The sequence below is a fragment of the Cyanistes caeruleus genome, chromosome 11 (genome assembly GCF_971803275.1).
Source record: "Cyanistes caeruleus chromosome 11, bCyaCae1.hap1.1, whole genome shotgun sequence".
Classification (NCBI taxonomy): domain Eukaryota; kingdom Metazoa; phylum Chordata; class Aves; order Passeriformes; family Paridae; genus Cyanistes; species Cyanistes caeruleus.
This window is the reverse complement of record NC_141711.1, coordinates 18705893-18732522: the sequence shown is the minus strand read 5'-3', so window position 1 is coordinate 18732522 and position 26630 is coordinate 18705893. Positions and strand designations below refer to the sequence as shown.

Below are 26630 nucleotides of genomic sequence, written 5' to 3'. Positions count from 1 at the left end.
ATTTTTATATGAATTTTTAGTTAGGTCTATCTAAAGCATTTCACCCTTTATTTTCATGTATCATTTACTGTTTGTTAGTTATGTTTTTCCAATCATATCTGTTTTCCAGAGTTTTAACCTAAATTATTTTTATTTAGCACCCATTATCTTTGTAGTGCAGCTACACTAAATGAGGCATCGGACATAGATGTGTTCAATGCATCTTGACAAAAATAGCCAAAATAATTCTGAGTGACAGATTTGCTGGTTATCCATAAAAAAAATCCACATTAAAGAAACTGGATGCTGGAAAGAGAGGGAAACAACTCTATCTTTTAGGTTTATCTTTAAATTAAAGAGGACCAGCACAGCTGGGGTTTCTTTTCATGTGCTTCCTAAAACCACTCATGTCTTTCACTGTTCATGGACTCCGCTGCCTTTCATTGCAGCTTTTCCATGCTAATAATTAAAGTTTGTGCAGTGACTTGGTTTTGGGTGGCTGGGCCTGTTTGAATATTGTTACCAGCCCCACTCTGCTGGTTTGGAGAAGTTTGTGTGCGTGACACCTGCAGTCTGTATATGCAATAAATCCTGCCTGTAAACATCAGGAACAGACATCAGGAAACAGGAAAGGGGCTGCTTCTTGTGGGGTCAAGATTCCATCCAAAGATGGAATCAAACACAGAGGCTCCAGACTCTGGGTATGAGAGAGGGAATGAAGTGTTTGCTTAGGAAATAAATGGAAATAAATGGAACCTCCATCCTGAGATGCACTGGGAATTCTTAGGAATTTCTGTTCTACTGAACACTTTTTTTTTCAGGTGCTGAAGGACTTCTTATGCTCATTTTTCCCTTTAAAGCAGTTGATTGAAACTCTATTTTTTTGGTTAAGTGGAACTGTGAGAAATAATTTGGATATGTTCTTAGTGCTTCTCACTTTTCTGCATGTGAAGATCTTCCAAAGCTCCACAGAGAATCTGAAATCCATCCAAGACTTTTCATGTGTTTGCTCTTGGCTTTTACCCTTTTCTGAACATTTGGATATATATAATACATTTCTAGTAAAGACAAAAAAATTCTAATTACTTTTAAAACATACATGAGCTGGCTATGAGATACCTTTTAAAAGTTATTTCAATAGAATTTTCTGGACAAAAGAATATCATTACCCCATGCATTTCAACTATGGAGAAAAACCTGTGGAAAACCAGCTAGGCAAATAATAATGGACTTTTGGACTATTCTCCAGATGTGACATTTAATTTCATGCAAATTCAGACTACAGTGTCCGTGCTTTAAGGATATAATTTATTACAGAAGTAGCAGATGAATCTTTTTAATTTCTTTGACCTTGATTTTATTTATGTTCTGCTTCAGTTTATTTAGACAGTTTTTAGGAGCTCAAGCAAAATGGTAATACATGTTCTTCCAGTGTCACATTTCATCTCATGTTTTACTTTTCTCTTTATTTTCCTTCCAGAAAAGTCAATTTCTCGTGCTTATGAAGATTTAAGTAGAAATTGAATTTTAAAATATGGGACAGTTGTCAAAATCCAAGTTAATCCAAGTTTTGTATGGCCAGTAGATGACAGGGAAAAGAGAAAACCCAGAATATATGTTGGAGACAGAACTGGGAATTCTATAAACCTAATTTAATATTTTTTTATGAACTATATATTTATGTAAGCAGATATTTTTGAGAATGAGAAGCATGGACAAGGACAGGCAATACCTTATGATGGTTTGAGCACACATAATTTATAAGAGAATATTAAATAACTGTGCTTGGCCAACTTTGAGCACTTTTTGCACTCTTAACATTCCCAAAATGCTTCTTGACTGTGTGTGTATTTATATTTATAAATATGTCTAAAAGCTTTGGGGTTTTTAAGGAATGCTTTCTGAATTACCTGACCATCTTTGAGGTGTGAATGTTTTATGGGATGTTGATTTAAACATTAACCAGCTAAAATAGAACTAATTATTAAACAGAAGCTTGTTTGGCAAAGTAAATCCACCAGGCACCTTTGTTGTGCCATTTTTTATTTTTTATTTTTTTTAATAGACAGGAACGTAAAGAGCAGAATTTGTCCCAAATTGGTGTCAGTGCTGCCACCTGAATTTATTTTAGGGACTGGGGAGGAGAAGTTCAGGCCCAGGTGTTTCATCATTTGGGTGCAGCAAGGCTGTCTTTGGGCAGGAGGGGCTTTCAAGGCAGCTTGCAAAGGTTTTTGTGATGCAAACCTTTGACAGACTCCCCAGGGAAGGACTTGTCGATGCAAATATAGTGATAAATTGTCATGCAGCTATTTGGAGTTTAAAAGGGCTTTGAGAGAAGAGAGGGATTTTCTTAAGAAGGAGACTTTAAAAGGTCTTGGTGGTTTCTTCTCTCAGTTCCTACTTGGTGACAGCTGCTGCTCAGCAATTTTCTTCCTTTGTTTACTCTCCATGAGCAATGATGGGGTTTTTTGGGTTGTTTTGTTGTGTTTTGGGTTTTTTTAAATTTTATTTATTTCTTTTGAGCATGAGCTGAAAATATTTGGTGCTTCTGAATGCTGTGAGAGTTGGTGGGGAAAGGAGCAGGTGATGCAGAGGGTTTGGTTGGGGTTCTGATATTGTTAATTTTTTCATTATCTCAGATCAGGTATATTCTCAGTGAAGGGTTAAAGGCAAATTGGGAAAATATATCATTCATTAGGGATGTGTAAACCAGTCTGGAAAATTGAAACAAGATACAGACTGCTCCAAATTGCAGCTAAGCACAGTCTTGTCCATTGAAACCAAAGCTAAAGGAGCTGTTTGGCTTAAATTAACTTGCTGAAGCTCCATCCAGAGTTTGCCTGTTACCAATCACATCATTGTCTTTCAACTCATGAGAGAAGCATTCAGACCATTTCAATAGTAGTTCTGTTTCTTTTGTATTCTTTATCTGTGGTTTATTCTCAGTGTGCTGGTTTGACAGAGCTGTTATTTCTCATAAAGATGTGGCTAAACAAGTTGTTTTACAAGCAAAGCAGTTTCTGAAATTGCTTGGAAGAACCTCTGAGATACTTTTCCATCAGTATCTGTGCTTATGACTTGTGTTCCTTCTCATCAGGCCCAGAGAGGGATTCAAATAGTCAGGACAGTTGTGAGACCTAAAAACTTGTGAGTTCCCTCCCCTCCATGAACTTGGTTGTAACATGAAAATGAATTTGAGATTTGCCAGGGAAAGTGGGGATGGGCAGAGTTAGAAAATCCTGGAGAGAGCAGGTTGGGCTGCAAGGGAAAGGCTTCGGATCAAGGGATGGAGAAGGAAACTTGCTTTGTGAGCATAACCTCTAATTCTGCCAGCCTACTGATAATAAAATTGCCAAGCATTTTCCACAGTGAAATGTCAGCACTGTGCTGCAGAAAATCTCCTGGAATTCTCACAGACAGCCTGTGCTAGGCAGTGTTAAATGCAGAAGTGCACAGTGCTTTCAGATCCATCTTCATTCCATGGATATCAGAGTGTGCTGGTTAAAAATGAAACATCCCAAACGATGCTAGTTATGCTAGGCCCCAAATAATTTAATTTAACTGTGCATTACTTCAGTTGTTACAGTATCAGTGAATAAAATAATCACTTATGAAACATTTTTGCAGCAGATGACCAAAATGTTTTATTGCTCAATACCAATCACTGGATTAGGAAAATGGATTACAGCTGTGAGTAATGAGTTCCTAAAGCCCCTGAATGATATGATTTCTGCAAATGTCTGCTTGATTTCATTAACCTTGAGCATTCAGAGAAGTAACTGACTGCAATATTCTCCTGCACCTTCTATTTTGTACTGAATTTACTCTGTGTATTTATTGATATACAGGGGAGATCCAACTGGGAGTCACTTCAATGAATGGGCTTGGTTTGAATAACTGAGAGGAAATAAAGAATTGCTGTATTGAGCACGGTGCAGTTCTGCTCAGACCTGTGCTTACAGCAAGCCAAGGGTGAGCTTGTAAAGCAATAGCATGGAAAAATCAAAAGATTTTGTGTTTAGAGAGCCTTAATTAATATTTAAGACAATCCTTATATGATGTTTTCTGCCAACAATAACCTTTTTAAGGTTTTGCCTGTAGGGATCTCTCACTCAGTGGAAGCTGAGCTCTGAAGTCAGGGTGCAGCTGCCACTGAAATGTTTGAATTAAGTCTCAGTGTAGTCGCAGGAGTGTTTTATCCTCTTCCTGTGCACCTGTGGAGAGCTCACTGCTGAACAACTACAGAAAAATGTACTTTTCTCTGTCTAAAATAGCAAAAACACCAGTAATAAACTGTGAGTGAGGTGTAGTCCTCTTCTCCTCTGCCTGATCTAAAGGTTTGAAATGTTTTTCTCAGATTTGAGCGATAAATTATAACTTCAGTGTTGGTCCAACTGGAAGACCAGTCCAGTAGGCATAAACTCTCTCTTTTAAGTCACATGCTGAAAAATATCCTGTCTGCAGGTGGGAAAGGAAAGCCTTAGGAATAATAAGGTTGGTAATTAAGCTTGTTAAGAGTGATAATTTGAGGGAATTGTTTTGGGGGGTAAATGATCTGCAGGAGTAGCTGCATTGGTATAGAACTGTAAAACTCTTCACACACCTTTCTGCTGTGGGGTATTTGCCTTTCAAAATACTTTTGCTGAATAGATGGAGTGCCACAGCACTGAAAATAGGCCTTTAGGGGCTGGTAACTCACAAAATCGCTCATGGAAAGACTTGCCATGGGTACCTTGCCTTTGGACCAGCCTGGTGCTGCTGTGCTCATTGTAAGGTCAGGGGGAGAGCAGCCATGGGCAGCGTGGTTTGAACTGAAGGCTGATTTTCTGTGCATTTAGCATCTTCCCTGACTGTGTAAATGGGAGGCTGCAGCTCTGTTTAGCAGGAAAATTGCCCATCCTTGTGCCAGCACATCCCTCTCCTCTGGAACTCGCTGTGTGCACCCAGTGTGTCCCACCTGCAGTGCAGCAATCCCAGGGACACTGCACACCCCAAGGGATGGGCAAACCCTGGCAGCTCAGCTCCTGCAGCCTCTTCTGAGCAGGGATCCTGGACTTCTGTGCAGAATTCACTGAAAACTGCTCATCAGGTCATTCAGAGCAGAAATGGGTGCTGGACTGCAGCATTAGGAGTGCAGAAGATGGATGGGCTGGAGGAGTCTAAATGACACCCCCCAAGATATGGATTGCAGGGATTCCTGTGGAGATCAGCACTGCAGACACAGCTGCTCCCTCTCCACCTTGCTGCCTCATCCCCTGGTTCCTCACAGCAGCTGTGATGAAAACATCAAATTATCCCATGTTTGCTTCAGGGTTTACCAAATTTTTCTCTTTAGAGACCTTGTCCTAAGAACAAACCCCATTCTCGTTTGTGGGCTCCTATCCCTGACTCCTGAGCTTTGCTTTTGGCCTGGATTGATCCCGAATCTTTGTGGTGCTGCCAGTCAGATTTTTGTGCAGCTGAGGGGGAAAGACAGGGGAGGAGTCTTTGAAAACCTCACAATTTTGTGTGAGAAACCTGGCTGGAGGGAAATAGGCTCTTTCTGATGTCTTGCACAGGCTGGGAAATGGATGTCCTGCTCCTGCCTATTGATTTTCTTGGGAATGTTCTTCCATTTGTGCCCTTTCTCCACGGTTCCATTTTGTGGTGTGTGTTTGAAAGGTTTCAGCTAACTCCTGACAAGACAATGTATTATTTTTCTGTGTAGTTGGCTAAATTCCCTTCCCAACTTCTTTTCTGAGCTTCTGCCTCAAATCAGACATTGGTACTTCCAAATTTCAGCCCAGATTGCCCGGTGGTAATGAAATTAAAATTTAAAACTTTTAGGATCTGTTGTCGATATTTTATTAAAGAGACTAAAAATACACAGTGATCTCCATGCAGATTTTAGGTAGAGAAGGGGGCTAAAGAGGTTTTATTTGGCTGCCACCAGACTGGGTTTAAATTCTGTCCTTTTCTGATTGCAAACAAAGGTCAAAGTGGCAGCAGGAGAGATAGTGAAAAAAAAATAAAGCTGTGACCTGTCTGCCCATCCAAAGCTGTTGGATCTCAGCTGTTCAGAGACCAATATTTTTAAAGCATTCAGCAACAGAATTGTTTGCCAGATCACCATGATTGGATTTGGATTTGCTGACCTTTCCCTCCTAAACACTCTCTGCTGCCTTTGCAGGCTTATTGGTGGAATGTTTTTGCAAAGACTGGTGTAATTTATGAGGGTTGGTACAGGTTTCAGTCTTCAGATCTGTTTTCTCCTGAGGGATTTCGGTTCTCTTCTTAAATGATTTCTCAAGTGAGGTTTTCCTGCTGGAGGAGAAGCAGCCATGGCATAACTTTGCACTGTGGTTACTTTTCTGCACCTGTGGACATACAATGCTAGGTTTAAGTAGGTGGTGTAACACTTGTGCTTTACTTCTTTTGGCTTCTAACTGTAATAGTCTGGGTTTAGCCATGATTTCAACTTCAGTTTTTTCAGAATACATTTTAATTTTATTTGGTTGGTTTGATCAGCTTTTTTGGTTTTTTTTTCCCCCTCTTCTCTGAATGGAAATATCGTCACAGAGTTCATACAGGAGATGAATCCCAGAATGTTTTGGATTGGGAGGGACTTTAAAGATCATCCTATTCCACCCCCTGCCATGGCAGGGACACCTTCCACTGTCCCAGGATGCTCCAAGCCCCGTCCAACCTGACCTTGGGCACTTCCAGGGGCATCCACAGCTTCTCTGGGCACCCTGTGCCAGGGCCTCACCTTCCTCACAGGGAACAATTCCTTCCCAATATTCAACAAAACATTCCCTCTTTCAGTTTAAAACCATTGCCCCTTGTCCTGTTGCTACAGGACTTGGTAAAAGATCACTCTCTCTTAAACCATGTTTTTATACTGAAAGGTCACAGCTGGGCCTTCCTGGACTCAGAGCAAGCTACTGCTTTGATGTGTAGCAGTATTATTGACAGGAAAAAAACCCCAAACACCTTGAATTTAAGAAATGGATCCAGCCGCAGTGCAGTGCAGGGGAGTGCAGAGATCAGGGTGGTTTTTCACCCATCAGTGAGCCCCATGTGGATGTTGCAAAGTACCCAAACACCGTGAGAGGGAAGTGTAGTGAGTCTGTTTGCTTGTTCTTTCAGTAAATCCACCTGAGTAGTGGCTGCAACTCCTTGAAGTGTCTGTGGCTACAATTTCCCTGCAAAAATAAACAACGGTGCCTGAATGGCTTTTTCAGCCAGAGAGAAGATCTATTATTGTGCCTTCATTTTCATATTAGCAAGGCCCTTTCAAAGGAGCATCAAAGCTCAATGCTGGGCTTAAGTTACAGAAATAGATACAAAATCTATGTTTTATATTTCTTCCTGCAAGAACTCACTCAGTGGTGAACACCTGGAAGGAATTTTTAAATCAATTTCTTAAAACAAAGCTGAAAAGGGATGTGGGCTGTGGAGGAGCAGCTCTGGGTCTGTCTGCATGCCCCAGCCCTATTACATAAAGCAGGTCTAAGCTGCTAGGGATGCTTAGTACAGCCTAAACTGGATAAACAGGATGTAGTAAACAGATTACAGCAGTGTTTATTGGGAATTCCTTCTGATGTGGGAAGGGACCGATAATGGTGTGTAAGGAGGGGAAAATGAAGAGGTGCTGTGCTGGTGAACAGTTTTCGAGTTAACTGAGCAGTAACTGCAAAGATTCCTCTGAGGAGAAGACAAAACTAGCCAGCTTGGCTTAAGTAGGATGGAGATAAACAGGCCCTGGGTTTGGGAGGTATGTTCTGAGCACTGGGGATTAAGTGGACTTGGCAGTTCCTTTGAGCTTGCCATTGATATTGCAGTGAGCTTTAAATAGCTGATTCCAGCTCCTCGGTGCCCCCAGGGTCACACTGCAGGCAGGGACAGGCCCCAGGTGACACCTGAAAATCTGTCAGCTCATCCTGACTCACTCCAAGAGCTGCTCCGGAGGAGGAGGAGGAGGAGGAGGAGGAGGAGGAGGAGGAGGAGGAGGAGGAGGAGGAGGAGGGGTTGCACCATCCCCAGAAGCCTCCTGCTCCCCAAGGCTCTGGAGATGTGGGTCGGGTTAGCTGGAAGGTGCCACGGCAGAAGGGGCAGAGGTGTGAGGAGCAGGTGACCAGGACATCCAGCCCTGTGCCACAGCAGGGACCTCCCCTGTCACCCTGTGTGTGACAGGGACACTTCTGAACAGCAGGGACAACTTCGTGCTTCAGCCTTTGCACCATGTCCTTCCAGAGCAGACAGGGGAATTTCAATTCCTGCAGCCAGAATGTGATGGGCAGCAGTCTCTCTCTGAGAAAGGCCAGCTGAGCTCTGGAAAAGAGAAACAGAACTGGCCTGGCACCTACAGAGTTTAAAAAGAGATAAAACCCATCATGTTTGTCCTACTTCAACAACATCCAAGACCCAGACTGGTGTTTCTGCAGTGAGATCCTCGATGTGAGGACGTACTGATCAGAAGAGTCTTCTGATCAAGAAGATCTTCATTGTTCATCAAGAAGATCTTCATTGTTCATCAAGAAGATCCAGGAAAGAGAAATACCAGAGAAATATTTTAAACCAGATCAAATAAATGCAAAATGATTTCAGTTAATGCCGAGAACAAATTTCGATGGAAATAACTGTTCTCAAAAATCTTGGAGCTTAGGGTGAACCCAGCATTTTTATTCTGAAGCAAATTCAGATCATTGCTTTTATTCAGGAATAGTAATTTTGGGAAATTAAATTTGGATCATCCCAGTGTGGCGAGAAGAGGAGCTCTGAAGGTCTGTGCTCTCAAGGTAAGGACCAACAGTGACTTAGATGAAAATGCAGGAGAATTCCAAGAGAATTCCACTTCCTGGGCTGTCTATTCATCAAATAAATATTGTCACCTTGTTTCTCATCGGTTTTCAGGGAATAAATTGATTTTGTAATCTGAATTATTATCCTATTTCTAAAAGCTAAGTGGCCATGTGGTTACAATGCTGTAACCTGTTCATAATACTGCTGAGGGACGCAATAAAGACCACAGGAATATTTTTCCTGCTGTAACTCTGGAGTAGCTGGCTGTCAACATTTCTACATTTTAAATGGGCCACTGGAATTCCTTTTACAACTATTTTGTTGTTTAAGGAGGATCTTGTGCCAGTTCTGAAGAAACCCCAAGCCAAGCAGGCCCATACTCCCCCACAACTTTGGAATCAAAGTGGTCTGGGAAAGTGAATCTGCTCTTTTCCCAAAGAGGCTGACTTGGGGATCTGAATTTCTTATGTCTGATTAGACCCATATTAAAAAGTCATTTTTAAAACTGGAAAAAAAGAACTTGAAGTCAGCCTCTGGAACAACTCCTTTCAAGTTCTCTTGCCAAAAATTCCAGCGAGCATCTTCACTGGTTTTAAGTTTGCAATGGAAACAATTTGTGAAGTTCAGGATGTTATGTAATTTACCCCCAGCAAAGTGTAGTTTTTCTGACTGCAAAGGCAGTGTTTTCACAGTTCCTGACAGAGTCTAACCAAAACCCAAATGGGAGTAAATAGTTACTTGAACCCAGAATTTCCATGTTTCCCACGGGTGTGGTCAAAGGGGTACAAATGGTGACTTTGCTATTTAATCTTTCTTTGGATAATTTGTCACACTACCAGTTTTTCAAAGAACACTTTTATTTTCCTGAAAAATGCAGCTGTGCTATAACATGGCACCTCAAGAGCACCCAAAGTTTTCTTCAGCCAGAACTTCCAGATGGTCAAATCCGTGATTTTTCGTTCTACAGTGGGAAGTGACAGTTTCACCTTTGCTGTCTCTTTTCTTCCTGGCAGTGTAGAATAAGAAGGGTCAAATACGACAATTTTCTTGTTTTTTGAGCAGCATAGGCACAAGTTTGGTGTTGGAAAAAGCTCCTGTGATATTGGCACGTGTCAGTAAGGAGTGAACTGTTTGAATTTCAGCTCTGCTGCGAAAGCTGGGGCGTGAACGTTCCCACTTTACTGAGGGTGCAACACTTTGGGTGTGTTTTTCTTCTAAATCAGGAGCAAATTGCTGGTCCTGATTTAGAAATTACAGAGCCCAAGTAAGAAATCGAGAATCCTCTGAGCAGACCCAGAAATTTGTCCCATGACCAGCATAACCAAATCTCAAGTCACGTGTTGGGATTTTTTTTTTTGGTGTTGTTTTATTGAAGATTATTTTTGCCCTGACACACCCAAGAGTTTGAAAAGTTAAGTTTTTCTATCCTGGGGTAACCATAGGAGATTTCAGCACATTTTAAACCTGTTTCTTTGTTCTAAAATGCTCTTTCAATGAAGCAAAATCCATCCTGATCCTTGGAATTGCGCAGAGGGTTCTTTGGGGCCATCCTAAGAGAACTTTGGTCGTTTTGTCTCTGTGGAAGTGACACAGACCAGGATGAATGAGCCTGAACTGCTTCTCACTTTGAGACTATGATTCAAACAGAAAAAATATATTTAGAAATAGATTTTCTTGTTCTGTAGCACCTTTCCTTATTTTTGTCCTTTTTTTGTGCATAAGAGTCAATAGAAAAAAACATTAGTAGAGTTCACCGATGCTTGCAGCAGTTTTCCTTATCAAAGTCACCCATAGTACTTTATTTATAAAGATATTTACAGATGTTTTATGTCTGAGCATTCTTGGTAATGTTGAAGCTTCTACTTTTCAATATGACTTTCCATTGTCCAAACTAAATGTAGAACTTCATTTTTCTGATGTCTTAAGCTGTTCTAAAAATCATTTTCACAAAAGTATAAAATGCTGGGTGAAAAGTGAAGGCAATTTTTGATGATTGCTAGCTTGGATTTTTGTAATGTTTTAATGCTTTGTAAGTATCAACATTTTTCTCTTTCTACTGGAAACAGATTATTTTGAGATTTTCAAGATTATTTTAAAATCACAGTGGTCAGCATTTTATTTCCTAATTCTGGATTTATTTTTTTTTTTTTGCTCAGATGCCCAGGCAACCAATACAAACAGATTAAATTTAATCTGGGGTGGATGAATAGAAACAAAATAAACTGTATTACTGTTATTATTAACATATTGAATTTTTAATATGGAATGATTGGTTTCACATTAATCTCAAATCTCAACAACAAATGGTTGTCTTGAGCATTTCTGAATTCCACCTGGTGAAGTGAAAATGAACTCATTTGTTCAGAATGCAGCTACTGAAATCTTATTACACACCCTGCTTGTTCCTGAGCCCCAGCGGGGTGGGAATTGCTGCCAGAAGGGATTGGGGGGGTTTTACAGTGGTTTTTCATCTTCAGACAGAGTCAGTCTGAAATGGGCAGTGACTTTTCTTTGCACTGTTCCATCTTTAGGAGGACTAATGTTTTAATTCTGTATTTATATATATATATATTAATATTTACGCCTTCTGTTCTTCTGGACCAATAAAATTCCAATTTTCAAGCTGCTGAGTGGCTCCCATCTTCCAGCTGAATGGTTGGATGCAAGATTAGAGACTGGCAAGGAATGAAAAACCCATCTCTCCTCCCCCTGCTTTGCATTAATGTGTCACTGGGGCACGATATCATCCCCCAATCCATTCCCTCCTTCTCAGCTCACTTCTTGTTTACAAGGAATCGTTTGCAAAGTGGCTCTGGAGCAATGTTCTGGGATTTCAGCATTTGTGGCACAGGGATGAAGCAGTGCCTGGATGCCTGTTTGTCCATGTGAAATGTTCAGCAGTTTAGGAAGCAGTGCCTGTATCACTGTGTGCTTTTGTGACCTGAGAGGTTTGGGGTAAGGGCAAATTGTCTGTTCCTTTGTGTTCCTGCATTAGCTTCAGAAAAAGCTTTGTGTGTGTGTGTGTGTTTTAGTGGTCTGGAAGGAGGATTCTGCAGGTTCCATTTCATTTTAGAAAGTGCTTTGCCCTGCTGGGGGTTATGCAAGAGGCTCTTATTCCTTCTCCAGGAATTCAGCGAAGCAGTCTGTGAAGGCAGAGTGGTCTTTGGGATCTCTGTAGCTCTTGGTGCTCTGAGGGAAAAAAAAAGAGAGACGTTTTTATTGGGGTGACTTTTATTTAATGATTTTAGTGACTTTCAGAGAAGCACAATGATTTATTAACTGGCAGTCACCCTCAATCTCTAAAATATAAAGCTCCTCAATAGGGACACTCAGATGTTGGTTTTACCTGATCTGGTAACTGAGGACAAAACTTCCATGCAGAGACTGGTGAGAGCTGGGGCTGTGCTGCCCTTGCCAAAGGCTGAGCAACCTTTTTCTTCCTGGGCAATTAAATATCAATATTTTATTTATAATTTAAACTGAACCACTGGACCACTCAGATAACTGGGAAACACTTTCCTACAAATGACATGTGTTAAGGGCTGTGATTACCAATGCTAGAACCAGCTGAAAATTCTCTTTTGCTGAATGATTCATTAAAAATTAGCCTTACCTTTTGCATTGTCTGTGTGTGTGTGGTTTTTTTTAAATTTTATTAAAAAGAGCAGGATTTCTGTCATATCATGGAACTGGCCCTTCATCCCCAAAGCAGAGCAGGTGTCAAAGGATGCAGGGTCTTGAGGTTTTGTGGGAGATGTTTGGTTGCCACTCCGTGCTCCTGAGCTGGTGGGCTTTGGGAGCCGCGTGGCTGCTGTGCCTGGGAGAGCTCCAAGAGGAAGCTGAGAGCTCCCAGGAGCTGCAGCTGCTCTGGAAATGCAGAATCCTCCCTGATCCGTGCTGCTCTGGCACAGGGTGTTTGCTGTCAGGTGTTGGGGTGGCTCTGGTTATTCCGTGCTCAGCCCTCCTGAGCCGCGCTCGCGTTTGGATAACGGGAACGGAGCCTCACTCTGCATTTCCTGCGGCACAAATCCTTATAGGAATCCATATGGAAATGGAATATCCTGCACTGGAAGGGACCCACAGGGATCACTGAGTCCAGGACATCCCAATAATCCCACGCTGTGCCTCAGAGCATTGTCCAACCTGTGCATGTGGTGCTGGATCTACAGCTGGGATCAGAGCATGGCAGCTTTAACATGAAGATTATGGGAAATTGCCACTGAATTCTGTCTGGGAAAGGTTTGTTATCTGGGATTAGTCGTCCTTCTGAAAGGGGATGAGGATATTTTTAAAGCGATGTTTGTGTTTTGGTCAAACATTTGGGACATGCTTATTATAGTTTGTATATTTTCATAATTATGGAAAAAGCATGGTGGGGGATGGATTGGGACTGTGAGAACACTCCCAAAAGTGCACAAATGCAATCTTTAAATCCTGTTCTCTTGCTGTAGGAGATGTAACACAGCATGGGATTAAATGATAATTTTACTGAGGTTGAAAGGGGTTTTGCAGCTTGGGCTTCTGCTGTTCTACCTTCCTTTAAAAGGGGATGAAGTGCTTTAAAAGACTGGTTCTTCTGAAGAAAAGCCAATAACTTTTCCAGAGCCTTAGAAAATAGAAGACACTTACTTTTAAAACTTTCCTCTTAATCAAGAACTTTGTTTTTATATTGCAGAAATGTTTGTCATGACAGATGCATTTGGATGAATTTATGTTAATAACATTACTTGAGGACACATTTGATGGGACACAAACCAAACAGTGGCACATTGGACAGGAGCACAGATAACAGGAATGTGTGCAGATTGATAAAATGTAACAGGAGAGTGCTGGGTCAAATTTTGGGTTGATACATCTTTAGAAGTCAGTGGAGCAAAATTGTTTTGTTTTGCTTATTCACCTCAGGTTATGGCAAAACAAAACCCTTCTCCCCTGTGCTCCTGTAACACATCCCAGAATGGTTTGGTTTGGAAGGGACCTTAAAGCTCATCCACTGCCACCCCCTGCCACGGGGCTTTGGAGCTGTCATTCATCATGTGAAATATATTCAACCTGCATAAAAATGTGGGGTTCTAACATCTGTATTTGTACATGAGTTTGTATCACAGCCATGGTCAGGGCTCTGGGACGGGTTTGTGCAATTGTCTCCAAAGTCTGGAGGCACCAGGGCTGCCTTGCACTCCTTAATTCCCTTTGGGGAGAGTAACGTGACACCCTCATAAAATATTAGTGCTCAGTTCCCCCCTGTGTGTCTGAAACGTGCTGTGGGATGGCTGGAACTGCTGCAGCAGCACAAAAATCTCTGCACTTGGGGCTGCTTTTACCTTTCTGAGGTGAGGCTGAGTTTCCACACGTGGATTTTGGAGCTGATGGTCCAGGGGAGCTGGTGGAATGCTGGGGTCCAGCAGGCACTGGGTGACTGGGGGGTGAGAGTTCTGAGCAGCACATGGGGTCCCCAGCTCAGAGCTGTGGTCAGAATTCAGAGTTTTTACACCTTTTGTCAGAATTCGCGTCTCTTACACCTTTTGCAGCCCTGCTTCCATAGAATGGGTGCAATCAGAATTGCTCCAGAGATGCAAAGGTCACCCCTGAAACTGTAATGGATACGATTGTGTTGATTGGATCAAGCCCACTTTTTGTTTTGTTTTTTTTTTTTTTTTTAAATTTCAGACTTTTGGTAGACGGTTTTTGTTTAAAAATAGTAGTTTATTTTAAATGAGCTGTTGTATTCCTGAATTTGAAATGACATTGTTAAATTTATGGAAAAACAGGTAAAAGCAGGCCTAGTTTTTCTAGTACCCTCTTCCATTTCATTGTTTCCCAATATTGTTACCTAGTTTGTTCTTCAGCCTCACACATAAATTCCATCATCTCCAGTCCTCCTTACTCATTCCTTGAAATTCCACTCTCTCCTTTAGCCTTGTGCCTGTGCCTTGATAAAATGATTTGATACAGATTTCTTTTATCATCTCTTACATATAACTCTGTAAAAAATTAAAATCTGGTTTTACTGTTAAAAGATTTCCTAAAAATTACCCGATTAAGAAGCAATATTTTATCTGTTTGCAGAGTTATCTAGGTCAAAAAGTTACATTTATGTACAGGAAAATGTGTATATATCTGCCTAAAGAAGAAAATTATACAATATAATAAATATTATATATAGGTATCGATGAAGATAACATTCAGCTACCCTGAGCTTCATGCAAATTTTAGAGCAGTGGCAAAAGTGACTTTTCCAAAGCAATATCTTGGACTAGTCTTGGATGTCCTTTTCCCATGCTGTGAACCAAACTTTTTCCCTTTGGTTTCTGTAATTTTTAAACACTCCCCACACCAATCAGCTTGGTTTTTTTCCCTCTGTAAATTTAGATAAAACAACTTCAGAGTTATTCAGAATGGAAAGTATCACGAAGGTAAGGGAAATAAATTCCTTTAATTTTTAAATCGAGCCTGCTCCGCTCAGCTTGGGAATGGTGGCTCATGAACATTTACCCTGTGGAAAACAGGAATGGCACAAAAAGTGTTTATTTGTGTCAATGCTGGAGCAGAACCTGCTTTGAAGTGATTTTTACCTTCTGCCTGTGTGAGAGCAGCCCCTCCCCGTGCCAGCTCCAGGCACTCATTATTCCCAGGTAGGGACAGGGTGGAATTTTTGGCCGTGCCAGGTGTGTTCCTGCAGGTCACGCTGCCACTGAGGCTCTGCAGAGCTGTGCCAGGCACTGCTCGGGCACTTCTTGCCCGCTGCACAATGTGTGCAAAGCCTTCATAAATCAGAGCTGCTCCTCGGTGGGGTGGGCAGGGAGGGAGCTGAGCGGGGCTGGGCAGCCCTGGCAGCTTCCTGGGATCTTCATGTGGCGTGTCAGAGCCTGGGCTGCAGTGCAGGAAGCCCTCAGATGGAACTGTGAGTTTATTTCAGGACAGATCGGTGTAAAATACCTGCAGGACACCAGGGAGAAATGAGCTGAAGGTGTTTAATTCTGCCCTAGCAGAGGCAGAGTGGTTCCAGCATTTGGGATTTACAGCAATCTGAAACCCAGCAGCTCAGCACAGTTCCTGTGCTTTCTTTCTCAGACTCTTGCTTAGACCTGGAATACGAATAAAAATTATTTTTAAATACATAACAAATAGATCTTTATCATCTTTATCACTTCTACTTAAGAACTGAGTCCTCTCACCAACAGCAATTGCTTCTCAGTGCTTAAGAAAAAGATTTTGTAGAGGTTGCACAGGAGGTTTCCTTTTAGGGTATAATTTGGTTTTATCTTGAGACATTTTCATGCCACAAATGTACTTTTCTAACAGCTTAGTGGCATATTTTGTTCCTGCAATATTTTTAAATTTCTTAATTACCTAGGTTTTAACCACTTATTTTAATAGTTGGGTGAAACCATCTTGAGTGTTTTTGGAGTCTCTTTTTACAGTCCCAAAATTTAAAGATCTGGGACTGTTGGTTTCTTCACCTGGAGGGTCTGTACATTGAAATACCCTTTTAAAATTATGTCCAGTCAAATGTGCATTAACCCACAGAATTTGATTTTCTCAGGTAAGTCTGACAGTGCTTATTTTTAAATACCACAGTATAATTCTTCTAGACTCTATTAAAAGTCCTTATACTTTTAAAGGAGAAAACGTTACTCTTTACAGATACAAAGGTCTGTAATTTAAAAGAATCAGAAGTTAAATTCCATAATGTGTCAGTGATGAACATAATTTCCACCACTAAAAAATAATATTTCCCGAGAGAATGAGACAATAGTTAAAAAAGCAGCACTGAACTTTCTTACATTTGGATATTTTATCATTAATTTCTTTTTCTAATTCTGTCTTTTACTGATGGAAGAAAATGTTTACCTGTGAGAAAGTGCCTGAGGTTAATAATAGTAATAGTAATAATAATAATAATAGAAATAGTAATAGTAATCGTAGTAATAGTAGTAGTAGTAGTAGTAGTAATAATAATAATAATAATAATAATAATAATAATAATAATAATAGACTACTTTGTGTATATTTCTCTTCCATAAAATATATTGGTTTGTTTTGTAAAGCGGATTGTCTCACTCGTCCCACTTACTTTTTGTGTGGACAAAACTCATTTTTAAAAAACTTGAGCTAGTAGGAACTCTCTTTTCCTTTCCTCTCTTATTTCCTCTAAAACTCAAAATAGTAGTTCAATATATTTGTGTTGATTTCAAAAACAAACTTGTTAGAGTTCAATTTGGGCAAGCTGTACAGGAACAGAGGGCCAGGCTTACACCTGGGCTCCAAACCTGGGCAGAGAAGCTGAAAACTGGAGCAGTGCCTTTGCTGCCTCCCCTCTTTTGGGATGTTTCAGTGCTCGAGGGCTCAGTGAGCGAGGCTGGGATTCAGTTTCATCCTCTGCTGGGTCCCATTTAATCCTTTACCTCTCGTTTTCCCAAATATTCCCATGCCCCATAGCGAGCCGGGCGCTCTGGGTTTGGTGTCAGGGCTTTCTTTGCTACTGGGTTTATACTTCAATAAATAAATATAAAGGTAACAGGTGATGGCTGGAACTCCAGGGGTTTCCTGCCTTTCCCTAAGAGTGGTTTTGAACGTCCTTATTTCTGTTTGGAGTGCTTCTAGCTCTGGATTTGCTCGTGCCCGTGGAGCGCTGGTTTGGGGTGTCAGGAGCTGTCCCAGCCCAGCCGGGGGTGCGCACCCAGCCCTGCCTGCCCTTTCTGGCATGGGCACGGAGCCCTGGCCATTTAGGAGCCCAGAACCGCCAGGGAACCCGCCTTCCTCGCTGTCTGGCTCCGCCGGGAGCAGCGGAATCGCCCCGCCTGGGAGACCTGGAGATGTGATTTTGCTGTTGAGGATCTGTGGGTGGAAGCGAGCATCGCCCTCCCGGCGGTGCCGCCTCCCCGCTGCGCAGAGCTGTGCAGCCAGCCGGCAACAGGGATCCAGGGATCCGAGGGGGTGGAGAGCAGCAGGAAAGGTGTGTCCCTGCTGCCACACCCCGGGGTAGTGCCGGGGGAGCGCCTCGTTCATCCCATGGGCAGCGGGGCAGGCGGGGCGCAGCTCAGGCGCTCGGCGGTACCCGGGCCCAGGTACGGCACAGGGATGCTCTGAGCGCTGCTCCAGCCCGCAGCATCATCCCGGGCACCTCCGTGTTCCAGGCCGTGTGGGGAGCCACCAGACGGAAAATGCGGGTTTGTGAGAGGGGGGAGAATGTCCATTATTAGTTTGCACAGCCGGAAGGCAAATGATAATTGCTTTGAAAATGTCCCCTGCGTTGGACTTTCGGGAAGTATGGGAGTAGAAATGATTCATTGGAATGGTGCATGTGAAAGAAAAGCGTAACTATGAGGGCTTTTGTGGGATTTATTACCTAGAGATGATGTTGTACCTGAAATATTCATCAGCTGTTTATTTTCTCTTTAACAATTGTCTCTGTAGCCCATTACGAATGCAGCGTTTTGGGATGAATTTCATAGATAGCAGTAAATGGCTGATGTTGAGAGGAAATGTTTGGAAAGAAAATAAGCAGCTTTCTAATGAACTTTAAATAATAATAATGCTTATATTTCATGTAGATTCCTATGTTGGAAATGTGCATGCTTTCTTTTTGAACCTGAACTTTTAAAAATCCATCCAGCACCAGTTTTTTTGCCTTGTCAGAATTTCACATGCACTCCTGTTTCATTCCTTTCTTGCTTTTTAGACTTTATCATAGCTGTGAATTTTATTTAACTTGATCTTAGGCACCAATAAGAACAATATTCAGGTATTTCTTTTGGAGGTTAGAACATTTCTGAACTAACTAAAGCTGTTAAATGAGTAAAATTAAATGAAATATTTTAGTAAAACATAGAATGCATCATGATTCCTATTCCTATTCCTGCTTGCTATTGAAAGCAGGGATAGAAGAAAGTAGATATTAGTTTTGATAAAATGCAGCAGCATTTTTCAAGTTGTCATGCTTAATGCAGTCTAATTTTGCTTATCCTTGATTTTTGCATGGATTCACAGTGAATTTTTAGCTGAAATTCAAATGGTACTGAATGTCTGGATAGGGTGATATATTTGGATTTGCAAATGCTTCTATGGATTTTATCACTTCTCTGGAAGGAATTAGCTGAAAAGGGATTCTTAAAAATACTTTTTTTTTAAAAAAAAAATTTTAAGGGTTCAAGTTGGATGTGAAATATTGGCAGCCAATCTGCCATTCATCAATTTACCTGAGCTTTTTTCATCCCCTCCAGAGAGACAATTCATACTTTTAAAAACCTTTCTGTGTGGGCAAGTCTGTGAAACTGAATTCTGCCTGAAAATACCCCGAGTTGGTAAAGCATGGTTATGTAACCAGCATTGCATAATAATGCATTTAATGATATTCTAATAGGAGTTTACTTTTATCGCTGTTTCTTTAGGAGAAAAGGTTGCAGGGCTGTGACTAATTACCCTCCTTCTTTAAGGTTATCAGCTGTCCTCGTTTTCAAGGACATCCCTTGCTAACAGGGACAACCCTGGAATCTTGGAGGCTTTATTGAAAATGGGGCAATGTTCTAATTTCAGAACAATCCCATGTCAGGCAGACATCTGAGCAGCTCCAGAGCTCACGTGGCTCCGAGGGCAGCGCATCCGGCCCGAGCGGGACCAGCACCAGCTCCTTCCCCAGCACACAAAGATGTGCCAAACAGAGCTGCAGCAGCTGTCCTGCTGCTGCACACGTGCAGCAACCTTAGAAGTAAAGAAAAAATATGAAAATATTGGGTTTTCTCTTCAGACAAGTGTTGGCTTTTCCCCTTCTGCAATCTCACGGCCGTGGGAAGGGGTCAGCAAAATCGGGTTCATTGCCCCATTCCACTTGAATGGAAAGAGCAGGCAGCAAATGCTGGAGCATTGGGAGGGATTTTCACAGAGGCTGAGGCTAAATTTAAAGGAGGAACAGCTCTCTGCACTCTCTGTTCTCAGGCAGTTGTCAAAAGAGAAAAGTAGGTTTCGGAAGCGTTCAGATTTGTTTGACGACTTTGTTATCTCAGTGCTTGAACTCAGACTATTTTATATGTGCTATAAAATAAGGAAGTCCTGTGATTATGTAAGGGGTTAGCCAAGTACAACACAGAGAAAGATGCAGGAGGGATTGAAGTCTGGTTTTAGATGTGGGCCAGGACATCTGTGATTGCACGGACCCCCAAAGGTTTCTGCTGTGGAGGAGATCACTGATAGCTCACTTCTGCCCCTCTGGAATGGGAATGCCTGGGATGGGAATGCCTGGATTTCACTGAGCTTTCCTGTGCTTGAGGAAACCTTGTGGAATGGTGTCTTTTATTGGAATGAAAGCTTTCTAATATATTTAGCACAGAGACCTTAATAAACTTGAGGGCTTTAAAAGGAAATCATTAAAATATAAACTCCTTTCTCCAAACTTTAGGGAGTGATGGCTCTGTAGCCTTCATGGCATCTGGGACTTGTGCATGTTGGGTTCCAGGGCAGTTGTCCTGGAGATGGAAAAGGCCCAGTGGGGTATTTAAATCCCCAGTCCTCCCGTGTGGCTGTAACCCAATGTGTGAGCTCAGTAGGAAAGTGCATGCATTTTTCATGTATGATGCTGTGTCAGGACACATGGGAGACTTTCCTTTCTGAGGTTTGGGCTTTAAATATATCACAAACACACACACACTGCTTGTCTTTGTGCTGTAGTGACAACCAGTTTTGTAAATAAACAATTCGAGTTACCACAGCTCTATTTTGTAACAATATCCATACTTGGTGTCAATTTATCAAGAGCTGAATGAGCTTAAAAGAATGTAGTTTTTTATTTACAGCAGCTGACTCTTACCTGGGTAAGTGACAGGTCTAGTGTCCCATTACTTCCCCTTCTGTCATTTTGCAGGATAGAATTTCATGCATCTGCCAGCTCAGTTTCTCTTTTGCTGGAAAGATTTCATGTACTCCCACTTCTCATAATTAGAATAACAGTGCCAAATTTTCTCAAGGTCGAGAAAACTGCTGGAACCATAAAACAGAACGTGAAGGAGCTGTAATTGCTTGGGTTTTTAAGTGAAGATGTGAAACTCCCAAAGAATGGCCACAGTTTTTGTGGGGATCAAGGAAAATGTCACTTCTTAGCAGTTGCTGATCACTGAGGGCCCAGGTTTCAACTGAGGTGAAGGAATGACTTTGCTCAGGTGTTGGACCTGATGCATGCCAGGAAAAGCATCTGTGCAACAATTTGTAAGCTATTTAACACTGCAAAAATCAACTGAAAAGTGTTTGTGCTTTCTTTAGTAATTAAATAGGGATCACTTCAGTGATGATGTATGGTGCGGACTGAGTCCCACATCTCCCCTTGCTGCTAATGGGATTTGCAAGGGTTACAAAATCAGTGTTCATCTAACAGAAAATGTACTTCAGAGTGCCTCAGAAAGCTGTTCAGCCTTTATTTCTGAAACTTGGGGTGATTTTAAGTTGCCCAAATCCAGTTTTAATTGTCTTTGCCTTTAGAAGAGCACTGCTCTGAGCTTCCCTGCCCTCATTTCACGTGAACACCCAGGCTGTGTTTGGCCAGCAGGGTGCCAGTGCTGGTCAGCACAGCCAGAGGCTCTGCTCCTGCTGAGCCTGGCAGTGGGATGTATCTGGGAAGCAGGAATGAGGATCTTTGGTTCTAAACCTGAGGAATCTGTGCTGCAGAGCAGTGTTGGCAGCTTTCCTTTCACCTGAATTCCAGGGTGAGGGCCTGTATCCATCCTACTCTTTCCCTGTCTTCCCCCTTGGGTTGCAGACATTTGGAAAAGGCTTAAATGCATCTCTTGCTCTTTGGCCACTTTCCTGACTCCTCCTTTCTCCAGTTTTCCTGCTTTCCTGTCTCTCCTGGCACGTGGTGTGACAGCAGTGCCTCCACTGGGGCCAGGGACAGAGCCTCCCCTTTTCCACAAAGCACATCTTTGCTGGAGCACCACCATTCCTGCTGCCGCCAGCTGAGCGTGAGGTGATGCTGGAACAGGTTTCAGAGCCAAACTGAAATCCTCTCCCACGCCAAGAGCGGCCATCACTTGTTACCTGTGCTGCCACCTGCCTCCCTGTTGCTTTTTCTGGATGCCTGCTGATTTTATTCTGGTTGAACATCACAGGCACAGAGTTCATGCACGAGTTCTCTCTATATTGACATTGTGGCCCCATTGAAATGCTGATTGTTTCAGTCCTTTGTTCTTCCACCACTGGACACAATCCCTGCCCACCTCTCAGTGCACCTTTCCCCCAGCAGAGCCCCTCTGGATAAATTTTGGCCTTTAGGAAGTTGGTTGAGTTGTTAATCTCTGAATTCTGCTCTGATTTGCTCTCATTTCTCAGTAAATGCCTCTACTAAAGCCTCGTTTTTCAAATTGTGCTTATGAAACAAAGGTAGAGGTGATTAATAATCTGCCACTGCCTTACTTTGATCCTAAGTGGTCGAGTTCAGTTTTAGGTATGGCATTAACTTGTATAATGTAAAACTTCCCATATGGCAGAATTTAATATTGCTTTAAGTATTTTTGGGAATTATGCAACCTGCTAAAGCAAGCAAACAATTTTTTCCCTCCTGATAGTCAGAATTAATTATTTTTAGCAAGGCTATCTTGATAGCACTGTGAATGGAGATTTGTAGATGTATTAAACTCCTCTGCAGATTTTTCAAGTCCATTAATTCCAATAGTTTGTGGACTGAAGGAGAACAAGTTTCAAAACAATCTCTTTTGTGTGGCTAATCCTATATATAAGAAATGTATTTAATCTGTACTTGCAACCTCTGACCTTGAGGTTCAAATACATTCAGAAAATTCACTCTAGGATTAGTGTTTTGATTAAATGGATGGCCTTCATTGTATGGAAGCTTTTTTTCCCCCTCCTCCAGTGCCAGTTATGAAGACTTATTCTTGATTCTGAAAATAAAATTATTTTCCCAGGGACTTTGGCGAAGTTCATCCCAACTCTTCCTTTGCTCTCAGCAGCTCTGAGTAAATGGTGGGGTTGTGAGCTCAGGGAAAGCATTTTGGAATAGCAGGAGCAGCTTAAGTGCTTCATCAGAGATACCTGAGCCAAGATGTGGGCAATAAACTCTTTAATAATCGTCCTTTCCTCGCCTTTTAACTTCTTTGCTGTGTTTCAAACTTGTGATATTGCTTCTGGAGAGTTGTGACCAGTCTGCCCAGTACAGGAGAGATACTGGTGACTGGAAGGAGTCCAGAGAAGGGCACACAGGGAGAGGCTTGGGAGCGTTCCTTGGTCAGGAGAGGGGGTGGATGGGGTTTCATTCCTTTCCTCACTCACCCAGTGGAGGTCATAAAAGAAGGAAAATCCAGACCCGTCTCCGAGGTGCACAGCAAAAGGATCTGAGGTAAAAGCTGTGATTCCAGTAAGGGGAATTCTGGTCAAATATAAATAGCTTTCTCACCAGGAGGATGTTCCAACATGGGAACAGTGGCCCAGACAGGGGTGGGAATCTCCATCCTTGGGGATGTTCAAAGCTCAGCTGGGCACGACCCTGAGCAAGCTGTTCCACATTTGAAGTTGGCGCTGAGTTGGGCTAGATGACCTTCAAAGATCCTTTCCAACCTAAATCATCCTATGGTTTTCTTAGGAACACTGGGAAAAAAGCAGCCCTAAAACCAAAAGAGAGCTGTCTGAAGTCGGTTTTCCAAGGAGAAATGCAGGGAAGTCTGAGCCTGTGTTTTTGTGAGTCATGGACAACTTTTAGTCTGATGAGACCTCTGTGAGTGCTGTGCTGTGTCCTCTGGCAGCCCTGGAGCCCTGATCTGCAGTGGCAGCTTAGCTGTTGTTGTGGGCTGTTACTGGCCATTCTTCACGAGACTTTTATATCTTTCTGTGATAGGTTTGTGATTTTCTGTTGCTTTAACTGATTGCAGCAAGTAGAATTCATGCAGGTAAAACCAAAGTGCAGAAGCAGGAGGAGTGAAAGCAGCACAGTCTTGTCCTGTGTAGGGAATTCAGAAAACTTTACTGAAATTCTTCCATTTCAAACATTTTTGTGGAGTTGCTTTCAGTAGTGATAAATGACCTGCCCCAAATTTCTAGATGACTTTTCCATTTGCTGTGTGAAAGTATATCAAAGTCAGGGTAATAAGGAAAAAAATGTTAACTTTATCTTGACTGCTTGAGTCCATGCAGGGAGGTTTGACACTTGTTGCTGTGGTGTTATTACAGTGGTTGCTAATTAATTTCTGTTGTTAAAGCACCCTTCTTGCAAGTGTCACCTTCCTTTGGATGAGGTCTTCCTGCACCAGAAAACAGTAAACAATACATCTGAAATAATCATCTTGAAAAAGGCCTGTGTCTGAGGGGGAAATGGGAGTAAAGAGGAAAATGAGTTATGATAAAACATGCTCAATTAACCTAAGGTGTCACTTCTGAAACAAAGGGTGGGCTCATTAAGGTTACAAGGATAAAAACTGGTTGGAAACCACTACTCTTTGAACTCTGGTTAAAAGAAAAATTTCTGGGGGAAGTGTCACCATCATTCTGTGGCCTTAGAGATGTCACTTTATCCCTGAGAGGCCTTGGGGGACAGGATGGGCAGGGAGGGCAGAGGCAGATCAGGGAGGGCAGAGGCAGATCAGGGAGGGCAGAGGCAGATCAGGGAGGGAAGAAGAAGATCAGGGGGAGCAGAGGCAGATCAGGGAGGGAAGAAGATCAGGGAGGACATAGTCAGATCAGGGAGGGCAGAAGACGATCAGGGAGGGCAGAAGACGATCAGGGAGAGTAGAAGATCAGGGAGGGCAGAAGATGATCAGTGAGAGCAGAGGCAGATCAGGGAGGGCAGAAGATGATCAGGGAGATGAGAGGTAGATCAGAGAGACAGAGGCAGAGGAGTCAGCCCAGGTTGGGTGGCCACAGTGCACCTTGGTTTTGGGGTAAAAGATCTGATAGTCAGGAAGATTCTGTCTCCATCTTGGGGCGTGGGGGGAAAAAATGAAAATAAATCATTGTGTACAAAGGCAGAGTGAGATACTCCTGCAGAGAGAGGGTTTCCAACAATTTTAGGATGTAATTGTTAAAGGGGATTCTAGCTGGATAAAGGCTGAAATACTTGAACTGCATTTACATCAGTGTCTGTCTTCCCTCCCTGCTAAGTATCTGTGATGCACTGTGTTGGGGTTACTCTTCCTCAGATAAAGTGTTTTCTAATAAGGCACAGAATCACAGGATCATTTTGGTTGGAAAAATCCTCTGAGATCAAGTCCAAGCTATCCCTGATCATCACCTTATCAGGCAGACCATGGCACCAAGTGCCACATCCAGTCTTTCCTTAGACATCCCAGGGATGGTGACTCCACCACCTCTCTGGGCAGCCCCTTCCAATATCTAATCACCCCTTCTGTGAAGAAATTCCTCCTGAGGTCCTTCAGTACATCTCCTTTCCCTGCCATTGTAGTGTTTGCAGAGGTACCTTTTGCAACAGTCCTTCTTTCTGTAAAAGCTGAAAAGCCTAAACCACTGCTCTTCCTGTGCTCTGTGCTCTGATTTTGAATTTTGAGCCTTATTTGAAGGGGTGTTTTTACAGCGTTCCTTTTCAATATTTTATTCTGATAGTGGATCTGCTGCTACCTAAGTTGGACTTAAGAGTTTATGCTGAATTTGTCAGATAATTTGTTACAGAACCTTGTTTAAAAGGGAAGTTTTCTTCACATGGAGTTGCTGGTTAATGCAAGGTTAAACAAATGATCCCGTGTCTAAAGCGTCTCGGCAGGTTCATTCTGGGACAGAATATTTAACAATTGGAGTCAGGTCCCTGTAAAAGGGAGGCATAGCTCCAAGGCTGTACTCCAAAAAGTCTACATCCAAATTTATGCAATTGAAATAAGACGCAGAAGGTTGTGAAGAGCAGTAATGCTGAGTGAATTATTTAGGAAGGCACGGGAAATAAAAAGATGACAGAGATAAGAGGTGGAAGTGGAGTTTGCAAAGCGTGTCCATCAGCCAGGCATTTGGTGCATTAGAGGCAGATCAATAGCGGGGAGCAGCCAGCGCTGAGGCCCTGGCTCTGTGCAGGGCTCGTGTCTGACTGGATTTCGTCTGAGCCTTTGGCCTCAAAGTGCTCCTGCCGCGACTGGAAACCTTCCAGAGCGCTGCGATTGTTCCCGTGTGCCGAGTGTGAACCTGCAGCGGGGCTGCTGCTCTGCTTGCTCCCAGAGAAATCTCCTGCCTGGGCTCCAGAGCTGCTCTGCAAACAGCGCTGAGACACAGCCGGAGCCACGGCTGGCGGAGCTGCTGCCCGACTGCAGGGCTGCTCCAACCCAAACGTCAATGTAGGGCACGGCAAAGTCATCCGCCTCTGAAGCCTGCTGTAAAAATACATCATCTTATCCTCTGCTGGAGAAGCAGAGGTCCTTCTCTCTTAAAGGAGAATTTATCAAAATGAACTATACTGGGTTAAATCCATTTTCTTTGAAGTTGATGGTAAAGCTTCAGCTGATGTAAATGGGAGTAGAATTAGGCCAGCGCTGATCACTTAGGGGAAATCAAAATCTAGGCTAGAGAAAAGGCAAAGATCAGCTCTGCACAGATACAGAAATAGTTCCTGTGTGCTGTGCCACCGGTGGCTCCTGTGTGCTTCAGCTGGAGTCGGAGGGCTCATTTCTAGGGCAAATGTCACTGGAATCCCTGTGCCCACGGTGACACCGAGTCATGGTTCCCAGATGTGGGATGCTGGTGTGGTGCAGCTCCAGCTGCAGCACAGCACTTCTCCCTGGGCACATCCTGCTCCCAGGCACGGCCAGAGCTGTGGGGTCAGCCCTAGAGGAGCCCTCTTCCACCATGAGAACCTCACTCTCTGTGGGACTTTCCTGACAGCTTGTGAGTCAGGACAAATCCAAGCCTGGGATTTGTAGTGCTGAGGTACTAAA

General features: G+C 42.7%; 1 protein-coding gene across 20 annotated transcripts in view; it reads left to right on the top strand.

Moving 5' to 3' along the window:
* The window catches only part of ATP2B2 (ATPase plasma membrane Ca2+ transporting 2), a 393957-nt gene that overhangs the window by 187351 nt on the left and 179976 nt on the right, over positions 1 to 26630 (top strand). Inside the window, exon 1 of one of the 20 annotated variants that reach the window (XM_086846958.1) lies at positions 17747 to 17936. The exons of the other annotated variants lie outside the window; for them this stretch is intronic. The gene's annotated coding sequence lies outside the window, so the exon portion shown is untranslated. Of the gene's footprint in view, positions 1 to 17746; positions 17937 to 26630 lie in introns of those variants that run through there. 20 annotated transcript variants of the gene reach the window in all.